Source organism: Callospermophilus lateralis, unplaced genomic scaffold (assembly GCF_048772815.1).
Source record: "Callospermophilus lateralis isolate mCalLat2 unplaced genomic scaffold, mCalLat2.hap1 Scaffold_72, whole genome shotgun sequence".
NCBI lineage: Eukaryota > Metazoa > Chordata > Mammalia > Rodentia > Sciuridae > Callospermophilus > Callospermophilus lateralis.
In genome coordinates, this window is record NW_027515276.1 from 4865882 (window position 1) to 4890468 (window position 24587).

The following is a 24587-nucleotide window of genomic DNA, read 5'->3' on the forward strand; positions in this document are numbered from 1 at the left end:
CCTGAAGGAAGTGACCTACCTAACTTCATTGATGATGAACTCTCTGAACTTGGGATCCAAGAAGCCAGGCACCAAGAGCCAGTCCCAGTCCCAGTCCCAGTGGGCTCACTTGTTTTTATTTACCAAGGACAGAGTCAGTCTTTCTTGGTACCTACTGATGTGAGGATGGCCAAATGCCAGGATAGCTCTGAAGAGGGGCCTTTCCTGAGATAGCAGTGAGTGACTCACTCCTCGCTTCTGACAACTTCAAAGAGTTGGCCAAGGAGACCATTTCACTAACAGGACAGTCCATTTTGGGGTAAAATAGTATGGCCCACTAGTCAGAGGACACTCTGTATAGTCACAGACCTAATTGGGTGAAGGAGGTGCCTTTGTTGGTGTGGGTGAGAGTTTGTGGTTTTGTCGCATGTTCTGAGAATAGCTAGCAAAGGCAGCTTGTTTGTTTTGGAGTGGATTGTTTCTAGTAAGTCATTTGAAAAGGAGAGTGTTTCTATCTCTGTGTATCCCACTGTTTCCGTGGTTGTTGACATTAGAAAAGATATTGAGGAGGCCACGCCAGTGACAGTGATGGTGGCGGAGTCAGCGCTCCAAGTTGTGGAGAAGCTGCAGGCACGCCTGGCTTCGAACCCGGACCCCAAGATGCTATTGAAATATTTGAAGAAACTCTCCACATTGCCTATTACAGTAGATATCCTTTTGAAACGATGAGGCTGATTAACAGGACTTTGAGAAAAGCAATTTTCGAAAGCACCCTCGGGATGTGGTTCAGAGGGAGGAGGAGATGGAAGGGTACTACCAAGAAAACAGCAAGGCATCAGGCAGCCGATCCTATAGTCCTGAGCACAGACAGAAGAAACACAGAAAACTCTCAGAATGTGAACAACTTCACAAAGTGTCTCACAGTCATGAGAGGAGAGATGAGAGGAAGAGGTGTCACAGGGTGTCACCTACATACTCATCAGACCCTGAATCTTCTGACTATGGCCATGTCCAGTCCCCTCCATTCTGTGCGAGTCCTCATCAGATGTACACAGACCATTACAGGTCACCAGAGAAGGACCATGTGTCCATTATTCCACACCAGAAACCTGGAAAAGGCCACAGTAATGCCTTTCAGGTCAGACTGGGAGTTAGTCAAGAACATCACCTGGGAGGACCCCAGGGAAAGGGGATCTTGAACCAAAACAAGGAACACAGATCTTGCCACAAGAAAAAAACGCCCCATTGATACAAAGGGTGATGATAAGGCCTCTGCTTTGGGCAGAGAGAAGCCACACAAGTCCCTCTCAAAAGAGGAGACCCGAAGGCCACTCCAAGGGGATAGTGCCAAGGAGAGACCACCTTCTAGTGCTGCCAAGAAAGAGAAAGAAAGAGAAGGCAGCAGCCTCAAAAGAAAGTTTTTACCCTCAGAGGTTGCTTCAGACAAGCACCTTAAAAAGCCAAAGCACAAGGATGCTGCAAAAACCAAATCGGACATAAGCAAGCAACGCGTGGACAGCGCAGACATAGGAAGATGGGGCTGGAGACCTGTGGCTTAGAACAAAAGAGAAGGTTTCTAACAATATAAAGGCTGAAGAAGGGAAAGTAAAGACTTCTAATTTGGATAGAAAGTCACTGGGCTCACTCCCTAAGGCAGAGGAGGCAGACATGGAGGATGAATTCGAGCAGCCCACCATGTCATTTGAATCATACCTCAGCTATGACCAGCCCCAGAAGAAAAAGAAGAAGATTGTGAAAACTCCAGCCACGGCACTTGGAGATAAAGGACTTTAAAAAAAGTGATTCCAAAAGCACTAGTAAAAACTTAAACTCAGTTCAGAAATCACCCAAAGGGAATGAGAGCAGGTCAGAGAAGCTACAGCTGGCTGGAGACGACTCAACCAGGCTGAGAAAGGTCCCTACTGATGCACTGCCAGTATTGCCAGACCTCCCCTTACCCACCATCCAGAGCAATTACCGTCCACTTTCTTCTTTTGAAGTGATGCCCACCTTTAAGCCAAAGAGAAAAGCATTCTATTCACCCCAGGAAAAAGAAGAAGCTGGATTCACTGGACACAGAATGAATTCCAAGATGCAGGTGTATTCTGGTTCCAAGTGTGCCTATGTCCCCAAAATGATGACCTTGTACTAGCAGTGCATCCTTGTACTTAAAAACAACATCGATTCCATCTTTGAAGTGGGAAGAGTACCGTTTTCTATTCTTGAACCTGTTTTTGAGAGGTGTACACCTGATCAGCTATATCACATAGAGGAATACAATCATGTATCAATTGAAGACACAGATAAATTATGGAAAGTTCATTGTCACCGAGACTTTAAAGAAGAAAGACCAGAAGAGTATGAGTCCTGGCGGGAGATGTACCTGCGACTTCAGAATGCCCGAGAGCAGCAGCTACGAGTGCTAACAAAGAACATCCAATGTGCAAATGCCAATAAGCCCAAAGGCGGGCGAGCAAAGATGACCTTTGTCAACTCTGTGGCCAAGCCACCTAGAGATGTCCACTGGAGGCAAGAGAAGTTTGGAACAGGAGGAGCAGCTGTCCCTGAGAAAGTCAAGATTAAGCCAGTCCCATATAGCACAGGAAGCAGCCACATTCCTGCTAGCAACAACAGCTTGAACCCCAGCTCTGAGCAGCCAGCCTATGATGGCCCCAGCACCAGCAGTGCCCACTTGGTGCCAGTGGTCAGTAGTACCATCTCCTATGATCCTAGGAAACCAGCTGTGAAGAAAATCACACCAATGATGGCCAAGACAATTAAAGCTTTCAAGAACAGATTCTCTCGACGATAAACCAAGCACTTACTTTGGAGATGGAATTTGGGGGGCAAGAATACAGGGACAATGGGGGATAGAGAATGGGACTTCCAGGGGAGCCCAGAAGCTTACTTTGTGGAGCCTCTTGGCCTTGGAATCTTGCATGGTCGCAGGTGCTTCCCTGCACACCTACCTGTGCCCTGCCTGGAGCACACTTCAGAATTCTGAAGACAATGTGAAGCCTCAGTCTCACTGAGGATTTTAAGGTCAATTATACTTTTGTTGTTAATTAGCATCTTTGTAAACTATTAGACATAATTTTAATTAATAAATATTGCCCCCAGACTGTAAAAAAAAAAGAAAGAAAAGAGAATGAATCAATAGATGTGTCCTGTCTAGTAAAAAGCTTCCCAGCATTCAATCTGCGCAATTTATGAATGGACTGCGGGTTGCCTTAAGGATGGGCAACACCTACGATCTTCTGAAGTTCCTGTTTTCTTCCTGAATTCTTGTCAATCTCTAAATAGGTGCATGTTTATGTGTCCAAGATATGAACCACCTCCAAGCTCTGTGATATGGCCATGTACTCGATAGCTGAAAGGAATGACGAGCATTTCAGAAAACTCAGATATCAGTGTCACCAGGAAAGTCTCACTGGAGAAACCCTGCTTTGGACCTTTTGCTTACTTATTGTTCTGTTGCCCTGAATGTCAGTACGGTCTTGCCTCAGGCCACCACTGTGTAAAGCCTGAAGAAATCAGTGTTCAAATGGAAAATGAATGGGCATCACCTGTGGCTCTTTGCTAAATTGCTTTGGAAAGGTGTGTGTCTGCATCAGACTATTGGCCCTGTGTGAGGCTGTGGCTAACATTCTCAGTACCTGATGGATCTAAAAAAGATGCCATGTGTGCATCCAAAACATAAATGGCAAAAAGATTAGTCATTGTGGATGAACTCTCGCCTTCCTTTGTAAGGTTCCTGAACTCCATCAAGTGAGAATAGGGATTCTTTGGGTCAAATGAGTTCTTGAAACCACTGCAGAGGAGCTTTAGTTTTGTCCTGACTCCAAATCACATAAATAATCTATACCTGACAGTCAGGATTCCTCAAATTGGAGAAGCAGAGCAGTGTTAATGGCAGGCCTATTTTATCACTCCTGATTCACAGGAAGGGTGTCAAGGCCACCCCAACTTTAGGCTAATGGGGGCAAGGGAGCTTATTTTGGACTCTTGCTTGGGCTGCTCTCATCAGGGAAACCACCAGCCAGTGGTTATAATGTGTGTCTATATGGAAGAAGATGAGGGCCATGTGGGAGTGTTTTGGTTTTAATTGCGGTAATTTGTGAGGTTTTTGAAAGACATGACTGGGTCCACCTGGGATGGAACTCAGGTGTGATTCCCCTTAGAGACTGAGTTCTGGAACTGACCTCAGAGAAGTATTGCCATGAATTGTGTTGGGATTTTAGGAGGCCACGCATGAGAATCGCCCTTGGAAACTGAGATCTAGGCCCAAGGTGACATTTCACGGAGCCCTAGGAATCTCAGCCAGGATATCACATGATTTTTATCTGAAAGACTTGGCAGCCATAGTTGAGAGTCAAAACACACATGGACCTCACATTGTAGATCTCAATGTGCCTGGCTTCATGTGACCTTTTGGCCAGTCCTTGGGAAGCCTTGCCTGTGAGAGTTCTCCAGAGCTTTCATTGAAATAAGCTTCCTCACCATTAAATGGTTCCTGAATAAATTGAAACCCACAGGGACTCCAACTTTATTCTTCAAAAATGGCTAGATAAACACCATTGAATTTTTGAAATTCTCATGACCAGGTGGCACTGGAGAACATTTGGATGTCCTGTTTCTGATCAGGAGTGTACCAGACAGTGCCATAATTGACTGGATTTCATGAAAATGGTGTATAACGAGATGCCAGTAAGTTGGAGCCTGCTTAGTAGTGGGCCTAGAGCTGTGGTGTGCAGGTGTGTGATAGAACATCTTTGGTGGGGCCATGTGAATCTGCATTTGACTTCCAAATGCCTTGTGGCTGACATTGTGCAGCCAGCAGACCCTTATATGTAAAGGCATCTTGTTATATGGAGAGATTTCATGGCAATTTTAAGAATCAGGATGCTATGGTCAAGGGGGCAAGCTATGTGGGATAGAACCCTGGTTGGAACATTCTCCTGCAGTCCCTGACCCAACATACGTGACAGAACTCCCTCCAGCACTATATCCCAGTTGAACTCCTTGGATTTCGTGAAGCAAATATGAAACTTCCAGTGGAGCAGCAAGAAACTCCACAAAAAGTGGAGGATGACCAAATGGCTTCACAGTCCACTCGGGGAGACACTTATCCCCCAGTGGCAACAGTTTACCTACAAAGAGAGAAATCACCACTGCTGCCTCATGTTCAATGGAAAATAAGAAACGATGTCCTCCAGGTCACATAGATGCAGACCCAGCTTTGATGGTCTCACTAGAAATGAAGCTAAATCTCCTGACAACAACATATATCTTAAGTGTACAACCTCAGAGGAAGTTTCTCAAGAAGTCTTTAGGCCAACAGAGTTCCATGTTTGTGGAGTGTTTTCCCAGTCACTTACTTTTGGAAACTCCTCTACTACCTCCAAGGTTGTGAACTCCTGAGCATTTTTCATTCCAGATATGTATTCACAGATTTCTAACTCTTCTCTTCTGATTGTGTCCTACATGGGGCGAAGGTAAAGTCAAAGAATTGTTCTGGATGAGAGTGGGAATACTTTTGTGTAGGACATATTTGCATACACATTGGATTCATTTTCCAATTTTCCATTCAAAATACTGAATCCCTGACACTAAACCATACCCTACTAGACTCTGACTACTAATTCTAATATGATGCAGAAAAATAACCCAAACAGAATAGAAATACAAGCAGTTCAGAGGAGGCAAGGTGCATATTTGGACTTGCCTTTTGCATTATATAGGGTAGGAGTTATAAATCTAGACAATTTTTTGTTGAAATAGTTCTCCATGTGATTTTAAAGATAACAAATATGTGAATTCCTGTCTCCCTTTCTCTGTAGCCCACTAAGCACATATATTTTTATATGCACATAGAGAATCCTACCTGGTACTACACGTACATTCTTGTGAGGTGGCTGACTTGGCAGGTACAAATTGTGAGAAGAGTTCACTTTTCCTAAACGCTGTTGGAACTAAAAATTCAACCTATGCGTGAGCTTCCTACTTGAACAACATTATACATAAATCCATGTTCAGTAAAATTAATATTTTTGGATCTGTGGATGATATATACTTCACGGTGAATTTCGATTGGCATATATTGCTATTTTTTATGTCTCTCTCTCTGTGTGTGTGTGGGAATATATATATATATATATATATATATATATATATATATATATATATATATATACACTCTGCAGATTTTTCAAAATATGAAATATATGTGTCTTATATACACTTCCTAATTTCATTTATGTTCATGTATGTGGATTTATAATCAACATTTCACAACATTATTCTCAGAAACATTCATCCACCTGAAATCCATAATTGTTTCCTAGTACTTGAAACTAACTTCAGGACTAGGTGCTTAGAAATCCTAATATTTCTGCAGTAACTGACCAGTTTAACATCAATGCAAGCAGATTTTTATGGGACATGATATTTATTTTGACGTTCATTTTCATTCAACACTGGTACATTACTATATCTTCAGGTATTGCACATCATAGGATATATATTTCATCCACAAGTTCACAAATTTATAGACATTTTTTTCATTTTCAATCACTTCCTGCTTAAGAACACATGTATTCCTCCATGTTTCTTTACTATTTTTTTTTGTGAGACTTCTTCCAAACACATTATTTTCAATTTCAATAATCACTTTTGAGGCAAAACTCAGAGACTCGTCATGATAAACCATAACTATAATATTATCATTAGATGTATAACTGGTTGGGATGAATGATTGTACATCAATATAAGATTTCTTCTATATTTTCAGATATCAATTCAATCTATTATTTAAAATGGAGCCTGATATATTATTTATTCAGAAGATATTCTATTCATGCAATATCTGTACATAAATAGACACAGGGTACACCTTTTTGTACCCCCAATACTAATTTATATGTCTTCAAAATATTGCTCCCAGAAATGCTGGAAGAAATACTCACGTCACCTAATCTACAAATACATTTTATCACAGTAGTATTCTGGACACAAAATGCAAAGGTCACACTTCTGATTGTACCAAAGCCTAAATGGAAAGTGAACATGGATTACTAAAACATCCATGTCCAGTTTGCCTAATGTTCTCATATGTCAATCCTATTGGTGACTACATATTTCATTCTTCCTAATATTATATATTCAACCTCAACCCTGTTGAAATTGTCTAATTCTATCACAAACTTTATATATTGCCTGATTTCTTATTGTCTCTGTTTATATCTGCTTTCCTACATATTTTCCCCAGTTAATCATTGAGGATGACCCTTCACATGTGATGACATTGACATTCACTCTCTAACCGAAAGCAATTGCTAAAGAACTTTTGGTCCAAATCCTATACTCTCCCTTCTTTTTAACCTACCGACTATTTTCTTATTCCTACCAACTATCACTTTTTGACTGGATGTTCTGTTCTACAATCAATCATCCAAGGTACAAGGTCCTATGCCACTGTATATTGATTTATTTGAGACAACACTACAGAGTATAATTCATACCTAAGTATCCCAATCAAGGGTCCAATGTTTTTCTGGGCTTCAGAAATTACCTAGGTTTCTGTGTTCATAATTATATTTCACCTATATACTCTTGTAAATATTGCGGGTTCCCAATACCATTATTCATATATCAGAATGATTCCTAAACTACATCGCAAATGTTATTAACCATAACCATACACTGTTCCCTCAATCTAACTTTACAGAAGAGCAGGGACAGAGTTGGTCTTACAATACAGGAATGTAGGGGATTTTCCACGTGCTGATAACCTCAAAGGACTATGCAGAAATAATCTCTTTAGAAGATGTAGGCAGCTGTGGAGGACCTGAGAGAGCAAAAGTCTTCTTCCTTCACAAACAACCTGGTCAGGATGAAGGGATGAGTCTGAATCAGCCTCTCTATTCTTAATGTAGAGAAGATGGACCAAAGCACCTGTGTGGAGAGCTGTTATCGGGTGCCTATGTTTTATATACCATTGTAACTTGTTAATTTGTGACAGGAATTAGGGGCAGCCTCCAACTCATGGTTCTCTTGGAAGCAAATGTTAGGACAAAGTGATTGCCAAGGCAGTGACCTCATTCAGTTCATGAAAGAACTGACCTACCTCACTTACTTGCTGATGGATCTCTCTGAAGTTGGGATCCAGGAAGCCAGGCACCAAGATCCAGTCCAAGTCCCAGTCCCAGTGGGCTCACTTTTTTGGATTTAACAAGGAGAGAGTCAGTCTTTCTTGGTACCTACTGATGTGAGGATGGCCAAATGCCAGGAGAGCTCTGAAGAGCGGCCTTACCTGAAAAAGAAGGTACTGCTTCACCACTGGCTCCTGACAACTTCACAGAGTTGGCCAAGGAGACTAGATCTGAGACAGGACAGGCCATTTCTTGGGAATATAGTATGGACCACCAGTCAGAGGACACTCCAAATAGTCACAGACCTACTGGGGGAAGGGGGTGCCTTTTTGAGTGTGGGTATGAGTTTGTGATTTTGTCTCATTTTCTGAGAAAAGGGAGAAAAGGAGGTTTGTTTGTTTTGGAGGGGACTGTTTCTACTAAGTCATTTGACAAGGCGAGTGTTTCTAAGTCTGTGTATCCCACTGTGTCTGTGGTTGTAGACATTAGAAAAGAGAATGCATCAATGGATGTGTCCTGTCTAGTAGAAAGCTTCCCATCATTCAACCTGCCCAATTTAGGAATGCACTGTGGCTTGCCTTATCAATGGGCAAAACCTACAATCTTCTGAAGTTCCTGTTTTCTTCCTGAATTCTGGCCACTCTCCAGAATAGGTTCATGGTAATGTGTCCAAGATATGTACCACCTCCAAGCTCTTTGATATGGCCATATACGGAATAGCTGAAAGGAATGGCGAGCATCTCAGAAAACTCAGATATCAGTGTGACCAGGAAAGTCTCAGTGGAGAAACCCTGCTTTGGGCCTTTTGCCTATCTGTTTTTCTGTTGCCCTGAATGTCAGGAAGGTCTTTGCCTCAGGCCACCCCTTTGTGAAGACTGAAGAAAACAGTTGTCAAATGGAAATGAATGGGCATCACCTGTGGCTCTTTGCTTAATTGCTTTGGAAACTGATGTGTCTGAATCAGACACTTGGCCCTCTGTGAGGGCCAATACCAGATGGACCTAAAGAAAGATCCAATGTGTGCATCCAAAACCAAAATGGCAAAAAGATCAGTTGCCGCAGTCTGGCTGGGCACAATTCAGGAGCCACTTGTCAAAAGAAACTAACTTTATTTTTAGAACCACACAAGATAAACAAAACAGCTCCTCAGGAATAAAACCCTCAGAGCCCAACTGCCACCACTGGCTTCCCACAAGCCACACACCCCAACAACCTCTTCCTCCCACAATCCTCCTGCTCTTGAGGCCGATTGGCTGGGTCTCATGGGCGGAGCCAAAAAAGTCCCCCAATGAGCAGCTCCGTGGTCTGAAAGGGCAGGGAAACAGCCCAATGAGCATCACCGCAGAGGAGCCAATCAGCTAGTTGTTGCTGGGGCCGCTGTGAGCCAATCATCAGCTGGTAGTCTGAAAGGGCAGGGAAACAGCTCAATGAGCATCTCCACAGAGGAGCCAATCAGCTAGGTGTTTCTGGGGCCGCTGTGAGCCAGTCATCAGCTGGCAGTCTGAAAGTTTGCTGGAGCCCCTTCGGCTGTGGCTCTCAACATCTCCCCCTCTCTGTTTAAACAAGAAGCATGTGGCTTAGGGACCGTGTCTGCCTTAGGTTGTCCAATAGTACATATGGTCCTTACCCGTTATTGGATGAGCTGACCTCAAGGCGTCAGCCTCCTGTCTTAGGTTGGTACCATAGTAATTGGATCTTACCCGTCATTGACTACCAGTCCAGTATACAGCCACACCTGTGTAGAGGTCTTCGTACCAGCGGGGGGGTGAGGTTCTTTGCCTCACCTCTGTTGGCCCCCAAATTTTAGCTGAACAATCATGACAAACAGAAGGGAGGAAGATACACCAAGCCAGCTGACAGCTCCTTTTGGAAAAATTGTAGCAAAAAAAAAACTATGGGAAAGGGCAATAATTAAATAGACATTGAAAAAAAGCATTCTGGTTCTGTCGCAGATGTAAGAATAACCAAACTAGAGTTCTGGATATCACATCTTCTTTTTGGTCTGTAGAAATCGCTTTAGTTAATCTGTCTGGAATCCAAATCAGCTGCTGTTCTCCCTGTGGAAACATATAAACAGACCCCCGACTCCAGACAATTACTGGGTCAGGACCTTTCCATTGTCCTGTTAGAATATCCTTCCAAAGTACCTTGGGCTTATATACGTTTTTTGGACACATATGCCTTTCCGCAGCACTAAGCCCTGATGAATCCAAATTTAAAAAGTTTAGAGTAAAAAGGGTTATTTTAAGTTTATCTTTGGGGAATATATACCCCTTCCCAATTCCTTCTTTTTGCTTTAATAAGTACATTTTAATAGTTTGATGAGCTCTTTCAACTATGCCTTGTCCCTGTGGATTGTATGGGATTCCTGTTATATGAGTAATGCCAAATGATGAGCAAAATTGTTTAAAAGAGGTAGAAGTATAACCAGGGGCATTATCTGTTTTTAACTGTTTTGGAACGCCCACAGTGGCAAAATTTTGAAAGCAATGAGCTATAACATCTTTAGTTTTTTCTCCGGCATGAAGGGAGCCCATCAAAAATCCAGAAGAAGTATCAACTGTAACATGCAAATATTTTAATTTTCCAAATTCTGGCAAGTGTGTGACATCCATCTGCCAAATATGGTTAGGTATCAATCCTTTAGGATTGACTCCAAGATTAACTTGTGGTAAAAAGGTCACACAATTTTGACATTGTTTTATTATTTGTCTAGCTTGTTCCTTAGTTATTTTAAAACGCTTTTGTAAAGTATTAGCATTGACATGGAACTTTTTATGAAAATTTATAGCTTCTTCTAGTGTAGAGAAAATATGTATGTCATGTGTAGTTTTATCTGCTAAATCGTTGCCCAAACTAAGGGCTCCAGGCAATCCTGTATGTGCCCTGATATGTCCTATAAAGAATGGATCTTTTCTGTCCCAGATTAGACTTTGTATAGTGGAAAGCAAAAAGAAAATAGTAGAGGAAGGGGAAATCCTACCAGCATCTTCAAGGGATACTATAGCATTAACTATATACTGACTATCGGAAAATAAATTAAATACAGAATTTTTAAACATCACAAAAGCCTGTAATACTGCCTTAAGCTCTACCTTTTGAGCTGATTGTTTGGGTACTAAAAATGTGAAAGTTTGATCAGGTGTAACAATTGCTGCTGTACCATTATTTGATCCATCAGTGAATATATTTGGAGCTTTCCCGATAGGTGTTTTTCTTGTCATTTTTGGAAAAATTACAGGATGCGATGACCAAAAAGACAATAAAGGATTAGATGGTAAGTGGTTATCAAATGAAACATTAGATTTGCACATGATTATTGCCCAAGTATTTAACTCATTAGCTAACTCATCAATTTGATTCATAGTATATGGAGTAATAATTTTATTGGGAGAAATTCCAAACACTCCCTTTGCTGCTTTTATTCCTTTGAGTATTAATTGTCCTACAGCCTCAGGATACCTAGTAAGAATAGTGTTAGGAGAATAAGATAAATGTATCCATAATAATGGGCCTTCTTGCCAAAATACTCCTGTAGGAATATTTTTTGTTGGTAGTACAATAAATAATAAAGGCAAACTTATATCAATTCTATCCAAATGCATATTTTCCATATATGTTTCAATGATTTTTAATGCCTTTCTTGCTTTAGGCGTTAACATTCGGGGTGAATTTGGATCTGATGGACCTTTTAGGATATCAAATAAAGGTCCCAACTCTCCTGTTGGTATACCTAGATAAGGCCTTATCCAATTTATGTCTCCTAATAACTTTTGAAAGTCATTAAGTGATTTGAGTTGATCTACTCGTATTTGAATTTTTGGTGGACGGACCATGGTTGAGGATAATAGAACACCTAAATAATTAATTGGAAAATTTAATTGTACTTTATCTATTGCTATCTCTAGATTATAATTTTTTAATAAGTTTGTAAGTGTGGCATAACAGTCTAGCAATGTGTTTTTAGCTTTGTGTGCTAATAATACATCATCCATATAGTGAAATATTTGTAGTTCAGGATTTTGATTTCTAAGTGACTGGATTGCTTTGTTAACATAAATTTGACACATAGTTGGGCTGTTAGCCATCCCTTGAGGGAGTACTTTCCATTCATATCTCTGATCAGGACCTTCATGATTCAGTGCAGGGATAGTAAATGCAAAACGTGGACTATCCTCAGGATGAATTGGAATTGAAAAAAAAACAATCTTTAATATCTATAACTAAAACATAGGAAGTTTTTGGCAAAGCAGACAATTGAGGAATCCCCGATTGAGCAGGTCCCATAATAACCATCTCATTATTAATGGCTCTTAAATCTTGCAATAATCTCCATTTACCAGATTTATTTTTGATGACAAAAATGGGAGTATTATGGGGAGATACAGAAGGTTGTATATGTCCTTCTGCTAATTGTTGTTTGACCAGATCATGGGCTACTAGTATCTTTTCTTTAGTCAGGGGCCACTGAGGAACCCATACTGGTCTTTCTGATTTCCAAGTAATTTTTATTGTCTCAGTGGCTCTTTTTGAAAATCCAACCCATGTCTGTCTGTTCCTTGATCTATTTGTATTGGTGCTGCTATACCTTGTTCTTGTTTTCCTAATCTTTTTCCTTTCCTAAAACCTTGTCTAGTCATAATAGTGGGTGCATTTTGGTTGATGTTATTTGTTAATGTCAAACCTAATTGATCTAGGACATCTCGTCCCCATAAATTTATAGGAAGATGATCCAATACATATGGCTGTATAGTTCCTTCACATCCTTCAGGATCCTTCCAATCTAATACCATTGCACTTCTATGGGGATTAGTCGCCACTCCTAGGCCTCGAAGCATTTGAGTGGCTTGTTGTAATGGCCAATGTTTTGGCCATTCTTGATGAGAGATGATGCTAAGGTCTGCACCTGTATCCAGTAGCCCATTAAATTCATGTCCTTGAATATTTAGTTTTAGCATGGGGCGAGAATCTGAATTTAAAGACAGCATAGCCCAATCTACACCTGTGGAGCCTAATCCCTTGGAACCTCTTTCTACAGCACGACTGGAAAATATATCATGTAGGCTTGGTATTATTAGTAACTGTGCTATTCTATCTCCTGGTGAAATTACTGATATACCATTTGGAGAACTGGCTATAATTTTTATTTCACCTTCATAATCGGGATCAATTACCCCAGGACTTATCATAAGTCCTTTTAGAGTAGAAGAGCTGCGTCCCAATAATAAGCCTACTGTTCCTTTGGGAAGAGGTCCTTTCACCCCTGTGGGAATGATTTGAACTCCCATCTCTGGAGTTAGTACTGATCTGGCGGAGGCGCAGATGTCCAACCCTGCGCTCCCTCTGGTTTGTCTGATGAGGGATCTGATGGACAATATGTCCTGGGCACTACCCTGATGGGGTTGCTGGGTTCCTCCAGTGCTCCGTATATTTGTGGTTTTGGGCCCCGGAGCATTGGGCCCCCCTGTCCATTTTTTGGCAATGGAGCCCAATGCCTTTCTCCACGATATCATGGATAAACACTTGGTCCTTGTTCGTTTTTTGATAATGGAGTACCCTCTATGGTGGTTTGAGAACGGCATTCATTAGCCCAATGTCTCCCTCTACGGCATCGTGGGCAAATACCCGGTATTCTACTCCTTTGATACCTAGTTTTGTTAAACCCTCCTCCTATGGGGCAATTCCTTTTAAAATGTCCTGTTTGTTCACAGTTGTAGCATGTTCTTGGCCTGGAATCTAAAGCCTATTTTACTGCAGCTGCCACAATTTGCCCTTGTTCATTAATGTCTCTGGCATCTAAAGCCTGTTTTACTGCAGCTGCCACAATTTTCCCTTGTTCATTAATGTCTCTGGCATCTAAAGCCTGTTTTACTGCAGGTGCCATGACTTGCTCTTGTTCATTAATGTCTCTACATAATTTAATATATGTGTTTAAATCTTCATGTTTCCATGGTCTAATGATATCTCTGCACCAACGATTCGCTTGGTCATAAGCCAGTTGTTTTATTAATGGCATTGCTTGTTCTGTATTCCCAAAAACTCTGGTAGCTGTTTGAATAAGCCTATCTACAAATTCAGCATAAGATTCATTAGTTCCTTGTATTATCTTAGATAATTGACCTTCTAAACCTCCATGTCCTTGTAAAGTCTTCCATGCCTTAACTGCATCTACAGCAATTTGTAAATATACACCAGGATCATATGCAATTTGTTGCTGCTGATCCTCATAAGCTCCCTTTCCTAACAACATATCTAGATTTCTCTGAGGATAACCAGCTGCTGCATTTCGCCTAGCCGTCTCCTTGCAAAATTCCTCATTGGCAACCTTCCATAACAGGTATTGTCCTCCATTTAGCACAGCTTTACACATATTAGCCCAATCTGCTGGCGTCATGTTCAAGTTGGTAATGGATTCGACCAAGCTTACAGTGAAGGGTGCTTGAGGACCATAGGTTGTTACAGCCTCTTTTAGCTGCTTCACTGTTTTGAAATTTAAAGTATGGTAAATTCGCTGCCCTCCTACCTCAAATACAGGGCATGTTAATACTTGAGATCCTGTCTCAGGATCTGAACTATCCACTGTGGGAGTTGGGGGCCTCTCAGCATATGGACGTGGCCTTGTCAGTTGGACACTTACGCCCTCTGGTGATAGAAAGGTTTTAGTAGCAGTCTCCTGTAGAGGTGGTGCTGTTGGTTGGACACTTAAGCCCTCTGGTGATAGAAAGGTTTTAGTAGCAGTCACCTTTTGTAACTTTCCCCCTGATGGCTTTTTCTGCTCTAAACTTTCTTTCTCTGTCTGATTAGCTCGAAAGACCTTCTCTTTTACTTGAATCTTTTCCTCTTTCTGACTAACTTGAGAGACCTCCTCATTTACTTGAATCAATATATCTTCTCCTTCCTCTACCTTTGTCTGAATTGAAGGCTTTGGACTAAGAAAACCAGATACCAATGCCCACAATGTCAATGTGCCAGCTGGCAGAGTTCCTGGGCTGTTCTTTTCTATTCTTTTTAAATCTTCACCATGATGGTTCCATTGTGATATATTTAACAACTCCTCCTTAAAATGCCATGGGCTACATTTTTGCATTGTATCAACGTATGCCCTGACTGCTCTTGATTTTACTGGGATGCCTTGTTCCTCTAACAATTTACTTAACACTCTTTCAGTTTGTTTTTTTACTAATTTCTGATCCCGTATTTCTACTATAATACAACCCAACAAGATGACGCCAAACAAAACCGAGACAGAATGAAATAAAAATGGAACAACAAAAATTCATTATAGCCTTTCTATCCTCCTGACATGTGCATCCGTCCTTTCTCCCTATCTGTTCCTCAGATGTAAATAGTTTTTCCTCAGAAGTGAGCGGTTTTTCTTCCGTCTCACTCATCTCCAGGGACAGGCAACTTAAAGCAAAAATGAAGCAAAACAAAAGAGGAATCTTAAAATGGCTCCCCATCCTCTCACCCTGCCCTCAGGGGCGAGCGGTTTACTTACCCTCAGTCGCTCCCCGTGCGAGCCACCAAATGCCGCAGTCTGGCTGGGCACAATTCAGGAGCCACTTGTCAAAAGAAACTAACTTTATTTTTAGAACCACACAAGATAAACAAAACAGCTCCTCAGGAATAAAACCCTCAGAGCCCAACTGCCACCACTGGCTTCCCACAAGCCACACACCCCAACAACCTCTTCCTCCCACAATCCTCCTGCTTTTGAGGCCGATTGGCTGGGTCGCATGGGCGGAGCCAAAAAAGTCCCCCAATGAGCAGCTCCGTGGTCTGAAAGGGCAGGGAAACAGCCCAATGAGCATCACCGCAGAGGAGCCAATCAGCAAGTTGTTGCTGGGGCCGCTGTGAGCCAATCATCAGCTGGTAGTCTGAAAGGGCAGGGAAACAGCTCAATGAGCATCTCCACAGAGGAGCCAATCAGCTAGGTGTTGCTGGAGCCGCTGTGAGCCAGTCATCAGCTGGCAGTCTGAAAGTTTGCTGGAGCCCCTTCGGCTGTGGCTCTCAACAATCAGTCATTCTGGAGAAACTCTTGCCTTCCTCTGTAAGGTTTCTGACCTCCATCAAGTGAGAATAGGAATCCTTGGGTCAAATGAGTTCTTCAAAGCCCTGCAGAGGCTAGCCAATAGGTGCTTATGTTTTCTCATGACTCCAATTCACTAAAAGAATCTAAACCCCACATTCAGTAGTCATGAAATTGGAGAAGCCAACCAGTATTAACGACAGACCTATTTGATCACCTCCTAGTTCACAGGAAAAGTGTCCAGGCCACCCTGACTTTAGGCAAATGAAGGGCAAGGGAGCTTTTTTTGGACACGGTGGGATGTGTCTGATTCAGCCTTTTGGACCCGTGTGAGGCTGTGGCTTAGATTCTCAGCACGTGATGGATCTGAAAAACATCCCATGTGTGCATTCAAAACCAAAAGGGCAATAAGAGCAGTCATTGAGGATTAATTTTCTTGCCTTCCTCTGTTAGATTTCTGACCTCCATCAATTGAGAAAAGGGATTCTTTGGGTCAAATGATATCTTCAAACCCTGCAGAGGCTAAGCCATAGGTGCTTGGGTTTTCTAATGACTCCAATTCACATAAAGAATCTGTACCCGACAGTCATTAGGCCTCAAATTGGAGAATGGAGCAGAATTAAGGGCAGGCCTATTTGATCACTCCTGGATCACAGGAAGGGTGTCCAGGCCACCCTGAATTCAGGCAAATGAGGGGCAAGAGAGCTCATTTTGGACACTGTCATTGGTTGTGCCCCTCATGGAAACCTCCAGCCAGAGGTTATGATGAGTGTCTAGATGGAAGAAGAAGAGAGGTATGTGGGAGTGTTTTGGATTTATTTGTGGTCATTTGTGTGGCGGTTGGGAGAGATGACTGGGTCCACCAGGGCTTGTACTTTGTTGGGATTCCCCTTAGAGACTGAGTTCTAGATCTGACCTCAGAGAAGTATTGGCATGAATTGTGTTGGGATTTTAGGAGGCCATGCATGAGATTCACCTTTGGAAACTGAGATCTAGGTCAAGGATGGCTTTCCACAGAGCACTGGGAATCTCAGCCAGGATATCACAGGATTTTATTCTGAATGACTTGGTTGCCATTGTTAAGAGACAATACACACATGGATCTCACATTGTATACCTTAAAGGGCCTGGCTTCATGTGACCTTTTGGCCCCTTTTGGGAAGACTTGTCTGTGAGAGTTCTCCAGAGCTTTCATTGAAATGATCTTCCTCAAATTTTATGGTTCCTTGATGAATGGGAAACCCACAGTGCCTCCAACTTCATCCTTGAAAAATGGCGAGATAAAATCCATGAAATTTTGGACATTCCTATGACCAGGTGGCACTGGAGAAACTTTCGATGTCCTATTGCTGATCATGAGTGTACTAGACAGTGCCTTGATTGACTGGGTGTCATGAAAATGGTTGAGAACAGCGATGCAAGTATGTTGCTGCTTTCTGAGAAGTGGGCCTAGAACCGTGGTGTGTAGGTGTGTGATAATAGATCTGTGGTGTGGCCTTGTGGATCTGCCATTGGTTTCCAAATGGATTGTGACTGACATGGTGCAGCCAGCAGACCCTTACATGAAAAGGAATCTTGTCATACGGTGAGGTTTCTGAGCAATGTTAAGAGTCAGGTTGCCATAGACAAGTGGGAAAGCTATGTGGGATAGAAACCTGGTTGATGCATTCTCCTGCAGACCCTGACACACCACACGTGACAGAATTTCCTCCAGCACTGTGACCCATTTGAAGTCCTTGAATTTGTGAAGCAAATACCAAACTCTCGGTGTAGCAGCAAGAAACACCCTGAAAAGTGGAGGATGACCAAATGGCTTCACAGTCCACACGGGGAGACACTTAGGCTCCAGTGGCCATAGTTTACCTACAAAGAGAGAATTCAGCACTACTGCATCATGTTCATTGGAAAAGAAGAAACCATGTCGTCCAGGTCACATATATGAAGACCCAGCTTTGATGGTCTCATTACAAAGGAAGCTAAAGCTCCTGACAACAACATATATTTCAAGTGCCCAACCTCAGAGGCAGTTTCTCAAGAAGTCTTTAGGCCAGAAGAGCTCCATGTTTGTGGAGTGTTTACCCTGTCCCTTACATTTAGAAGCTCATCTACTACCTCCAAGCTTGTGAATTCCCCAACATTTTCCATTCCAGATATGTATTCACAGATTTCTAACTCTTCTCCTCTAATTGTGTGTTACTTAGGGTGTAGGTAATGTTAAGGCATTGTTCTGGATGCGAATGAGAAGATTTTTGTGTAGCACATATTTGCATACACATTGGATTCATTTTCCTATTTTCCATTTGAAATACTGAATCCCTGACACTAACACAAAACCTACTAGCCTCTGACCACTAATCTTAATAAGATGGAGAAAAATAACCCAAACAGAATAGAAATATAAGCAGGTCAGAGGAGGCATGCTCTATAGTTGGACTTGCCTTTTGCATGATAAACGGGTGGTGTTATAAATGTAGTCAAATTTTAATTGAAATAATTCTCCATGTGTTTTTAAAGTGAACAAATATGTGAATTCCTCTCTCCCTTTCTCTGTAGCCTATTCAGCACATGTATTTTTATATGCACATATAGAATCCTATCTGGTATCACATCTACATTTTGTGAAGTGGCTGAGTGAAGATACAAATTATGAGAAGAGATCACTCCTCCTAAACGCTGTTGGAACTGAAAATACAACCTATGTGTGAGCTTCCTCGTAGAACAATATTATACATAAATCCATGTTCAGTAAAATGAATATTTTTGCATCAGTGGATGATATATATTTCAAGATGAATTTCGATTTGCATATATAATGCTACCTTTTAATGTCCGTGTGTGTGTTTTTTTGTATATATATATATATATATATATATATATATATATATATATATATATAAAATCTCCAACTTTTTCAAAATATGAAATATATGTGTCTTATATAAACTTCCAAAATTCATTCATGTTCATGTATGTGAATTTATAATCAACTTTTCACAAGAATATTCGCAGAAATATTCATCCACCTGAAATACATATATGTTTCCTAGTACTAGAAACTAACTTTAGTGAATGGTGCATATGAATCCTAATAGTTCTACAGTAACTGACCCAGTTTAACATCAATGCATGTATATTCCTATGGGACATGATGTGTATTTTGACGTGCATCTTCATTCAACACTGGTACAATACTATTTCTTCATTGTTGCACATCATAGGATATATATTTCATACACAAGTTCACAAATTTTTACGCATTTGTTTCACTTTTAATCACTTTCTTCTTGAGAACACATGTATTCCTTCAGGTTTCTTGACTGGACTTTTCATGAGACTTCTTTCCAAACATATTATTTTCAATTTCCATAATCACTTTGGAAGCAAAACTCACACACTCTTCATGATAAGCCATTATCCTAATATTAGCATTAGATGTATAAATGGTTGGAATGAATGTATGTATATCAATATAAGATATCCTGTAATTTTCAGCTATCAATTCAATCCACTATTTAAAGTTGGAACCAGTTATATTATTTATTCACTGTATGGTCTATTCATGCATTTTCTCAATATTCATAGACACAGCGTACACCTATTTGTACCCCCAATACTAATTTATACGTCTACAAAATATTCCTCCCAGAAATGGTGGAAGAAATACTTATGTCACCTGATCTACATATACATTTTATCACAGTAATTTTCTGGACACAAAATGCAAAGATCACACTTATGATTGTACCAAAGACTGAATGGAAAGTGAACACGGATTACTAAAAACATCCATGTCCAGGTTGCCTAATGCTCTCAAATATCAATCCTATTAGGGAATACATATTTGGTTCTTCCTAAGATTATATATTCAAACTCAACCCTGTTGAAAATGTCTAATCCTATCACTCACTTTATACTTGACCTGATTTCCTAATGTCTCTATTGATATCTGTATTACTACATATTTTCCCCAGTTCATCATTGTGAATGACTCTTCACATGTGCTGACATTTACATTCACTCTTTACCCGAAACCCTATTGCTAAAGAACTTTTTGTCCAAATCCTATACTTACTCTTCTTCCTAACCCTAACATCTATCTTCCTAATCCTACTGATTATCACATTTGACTGGATGTTCTCTTCCACATTCAATCATCCAAGTTACATGGTCCTAAGCCATTGTATATTGATTTATCTGAGACATCTGTGCAGAATGTAATTCAATGCTAAGTATTCCAATCAAGGGTCCAATGCACTTCTGGGCTTCAAATATTACCTAGATTTCTGTTTTCATACATATATTTCTCCTCTATATTCTTATAAATATCGCAGGTTCCAAATACCATTATTCATGCAGCAGAATGATTCCTAACCCAAATCGAACATGTTATTAAGTGTAACCATACATTGTTCCCTCAATCTGACTATACAGAAGAGCAGGGACAGAGTTGGTCTTACAATACAGGAATGTAGGGGATCTTCCACCTGTTGAGACCTCAATTGTCCATGCAGAAATGATCCCGGGAGATGAATGTAGGCAACTATGAAGGACCTGAGAAAGCAAAAGTTGACTATCATGGCCAACACCCTGGTCCGGATGAAGGTTTGTGTCTGAATCAGCCTCCCTCTTCTAATGCAGAGATGGTGGACCAAACCAGACCTGTGTTGAGAGCTGTTACCAGGTATCTATGGTTGATATACCATTCTAACTTGTGAAAGTGTCAGAAGAAGTAGTGTCAGCCTCCATCTCATGGGACCCTTGGAAGACACTGTTAAGACAAAGTTGTTGCCAAGGCAGTGATCTCATTCAGTTCCTGAAGGAAGTGACCTCTCCTTACTTCCTTCGTGATGGAACTCTCTGAACTTGGGATCCAGGAAGCCAGGCACCCAGAGCCCGTCAAACTTTCAGCCCCAGTTTTCACACTTCATTGGATTTCCAAGGACAGAGTCAGTATTTCTTGGTACCTACTGAAGGGATGATGGACAAGTGCCAGAAGAGCTCTGTAGAGTGTCCTTTCCTGAGAACGCACGTAGTGGTTCACCCCTGGCTCGTGACAACTTCACAGAGTTGGACAAGGTGACCAGATCTGAGACAGGACAGACCATTTCGGGGGAACATAGTATGGCCCACCACTCAGAGGACACTCCAGATAGTCACAGACCTACTTGGAGGAAGGAGGTGCCTTTGTGGGTGGGGTTGTGGTTTTGTTATTTTGTCTCATGTTCTGAGAATAGGTAGGAAAGGCGGTTGGTTTGGTTTGGATTGGACTGTTTCTAGTAAGTCGTTTGACAAGGCGAGTGTTTCTGTGTCTGTGTATCCCACTGTGTCCATGATTGTAGACATTAGAATAGAGAATGCATCAATGGATGTGTCCTGTCTAGTAGAAAGCTTCCCAGCATTTATCCTGCCTAATTTATGAAAGGACTGCGGCTTGAATTATTGATGGGCAACACCTACTACCTTCCTAAGTTCCAGTTTTCTTCCTGAATTCTGGCCATTCTCCCGAATACGCTCTTCATTATGTGTCCAAGATATGTACCAACTCCAAGCTCTGTGACATGGCCATATCCTTGATAGCTGAAGGGAATGGCGAGCATCTCAGAAAACTCAGAGATATCAGTGTGAACAGTAAAGTCTCATTGGAGAAACACTGCATTGGGCGATTTGCTTACCTATGGTTCTGTTACCCTGAATGTAAAGAAGGTCTTTGCCTCAGGCCACTCTTTTTTGAAGCATGAAGAAAACAGTTTTAAAATGGAAATGAATGGGCATCACCTGTTGCTCTTTGCTTAATTGCTTTGGAAAGGGATGTGTCTGAATCAGCATTTTGGCCCTGTGTGCCTGTGGCTTAGATTCTCAGCAACTGATAGATCTAAAGAAAGATTCCATGTGTGCATCCAAAACCAAATATCAAAAAGATCAGTCATTGTGAATGAAGTCTTTTGCCTTTATCTCTTAGGTTGCTGACCTCCATCAAGTGAGAATAGGGATCCCTTGGGTCAAATAAGTTCTTCAAAACCCTGCAGATGTGCTGGGGTTTTCTCATTACTCCAAATCAAATAAAGAATCTATACCTGACAGTCAGTAGGCCTGATACTGGAGAAGCAGAGCAGTATTAATGGAAGGCCTATTTTATCACTACTGGTTCACTGGAAGGATGTCCAGCCCACTCTGATTTTAGGCAAATGAGTAGCAAGGGTGCTTATTTTGGACACGGTCTTGGACTTCGCCCTCATGGAAACCTCAGCCAAGGATATGATGACTGTCTATATCAAAGAAGATGAGGGCCATGTGGGACTGTTTTGATTTAATTGTGGTCATTTCTGTGGGGGTTGGAAGAGATGTCTGTGTCCACCTGGGCTTGAACTCTGGTGTGATTTCCCTTAGAGATTGATTTCTGGAACAGACCTCAGAGAAGTATTGCCATAAATTGTGTTGGGATTTTTGGAGGCCATGCATGAGAGTCACACTTGGAAATTGATATCAAGGCCCAGGGTGGCTTTCCACAGAGCCCTGGGAATCTCAGCCAGGGTATCACATGTTTTTATTCTGAAAGACTTGGCAGCCATAGTTGAGAGTCAAAACACAGATGGACCTTACATTGTAGACCTCAATCGGCATGGATTCCTGTGACTTTTGGCCCCTCTTTGAAAAGACTTGCTCTGTGAGTTCTCCACAGCTTTCATTGAAATATCCCTCCTCATCATTTAGTAGTTCCTGAATGAATTGAAACCGACAGTGCCTCCAATTTCATCCTTCTAAAATGGCTACATAAATACCAAGAAATTTTTGAAATTCCCATTACCAGTTAGAACTGGAGAATCTTTATATGTCCTGTTGTTGATCATGAGTATACCAGACAGTGCCTTGATTGACTGGGTTTCATGAAAATGATGTAGAACAGAGATGCCAGTAAGTTGGACCCTGCAGAGAAGTGTGCCTAGAGCAGTGGTGTGTAGGTTTGTGATAACACATCCCTGATGTGGCCATTTGGATTTGCCATTGGCTTCCAAATGGCTTTTGACTGACATGGTGAGGCCAGCATACCCTTATTTGTAAAGGCATCTTGTTATATGGAGAGGTTTCAGGGCAATGTTAAGAATCAGGTTGCTATGGACAAGGGGGCAAGCTATGTGAGATAGAAGCCATGTTGGTGCATTCTCCTGTCCCTTACTTTTGGAAACTACTCAATCACCTCCAAGTCTGTGAATTCCTGAGAATTTTCCTTTCCAGATATATATTCACAGTTTCTAACTCTTCTCCTCTAATTATGTCTTACTTGGGGTGAAGGTAATTTCAAGGCATTGTTCTGAATTAGAGTGGGATAATTTTTGGGGTAGCACATATATGATAGACATTGGATTCTTTTTCCTTTTTTCCATTCGAAATACTGAATCCCTGACACTAATGCATAACCTACTACACTCTGACTACTAATCCTAATATGATGGAGAAAAGTAACCCGAACAGATTAGAAATACAAGCAGGTCAGAGGAGGCATGGTGTATTTTTGCACTTGCCTTTTGCATAAAAAAGGTAGGTGTTATAAATCTACTCAATTGAAATAGTTCTGCATGTGTTTTTAAAGTTAACAAATATGTGAATTCCTGTCTTCCTTTCTCTGTAGCCTATTCAGCACATGTATTTTTATATGCACATATAGAATCCTGCCTGGTATCACACATATATTTTTGTGAGGTGGCTGACTCGGCAGATATAAATTGTGAGAAGAGATCACCCCTAGTAAACGCTGTTGGAACTAAAAATTCAACCTATGGGTGAGCTTCCTTGTAAAACATTATACATAAATCCATGTTCAGTAAAGTATATATTTTTGCATCAGTAGATGTTATATATCTCATTATGAATTTCAATTGGCATATATATTGCTGCTTTTTAATGTCCGTGTGAGTTTGATATATATATATATATATATATATATATATATATATATATATATATATATATATATATACACACACACACACACACACACACACACACATACACTCTCCAGATTTTTCAAAATATGAAATATATGTGTCTACATTCATTAATGTTCATGTATGAGAAAATATAATCAACTTTTCACAAGATTATTCTCGAAAATATTCATCCACCTGAAATACATATTTGTTTCTTTGTACTGACAACTAACTTCAGTGAATGGTGCATACAAAGCCTAATAATTCTGCAGTAACTGACCCAGGTTAAAATCAATGCAAGTAGATTTCTATGGGACATGATGTGTATTTTGACGTTCTTTTATATTCAACCCTGATATATTATTATTTCTTCAGTATTTGCACATCATATGATATATATTTCATCCACAAGTTCACAAATTTATGGGCATTTGTTTCACTTTCAATCACATCCTTCTTCAGAACACATGTATTCCTCCAGGTTTCTTGACTGGTCTTTTAATG

General features: G+C 40.9%; 1 pseudogene; it reads left to right on the forward strand.

Moving 5' to 3' along the window:
* Nucleotides 1-549: 549 nt before the first annotated feature.
* On the forward strand, nucleotides 550-2791 carry LOC143386682 (elongin-A pseudogene; annotated as a pseudogene).
* The last annotated feature ends 21796 nt before the right edge of the window (nucleotides 2792-24587 follow it).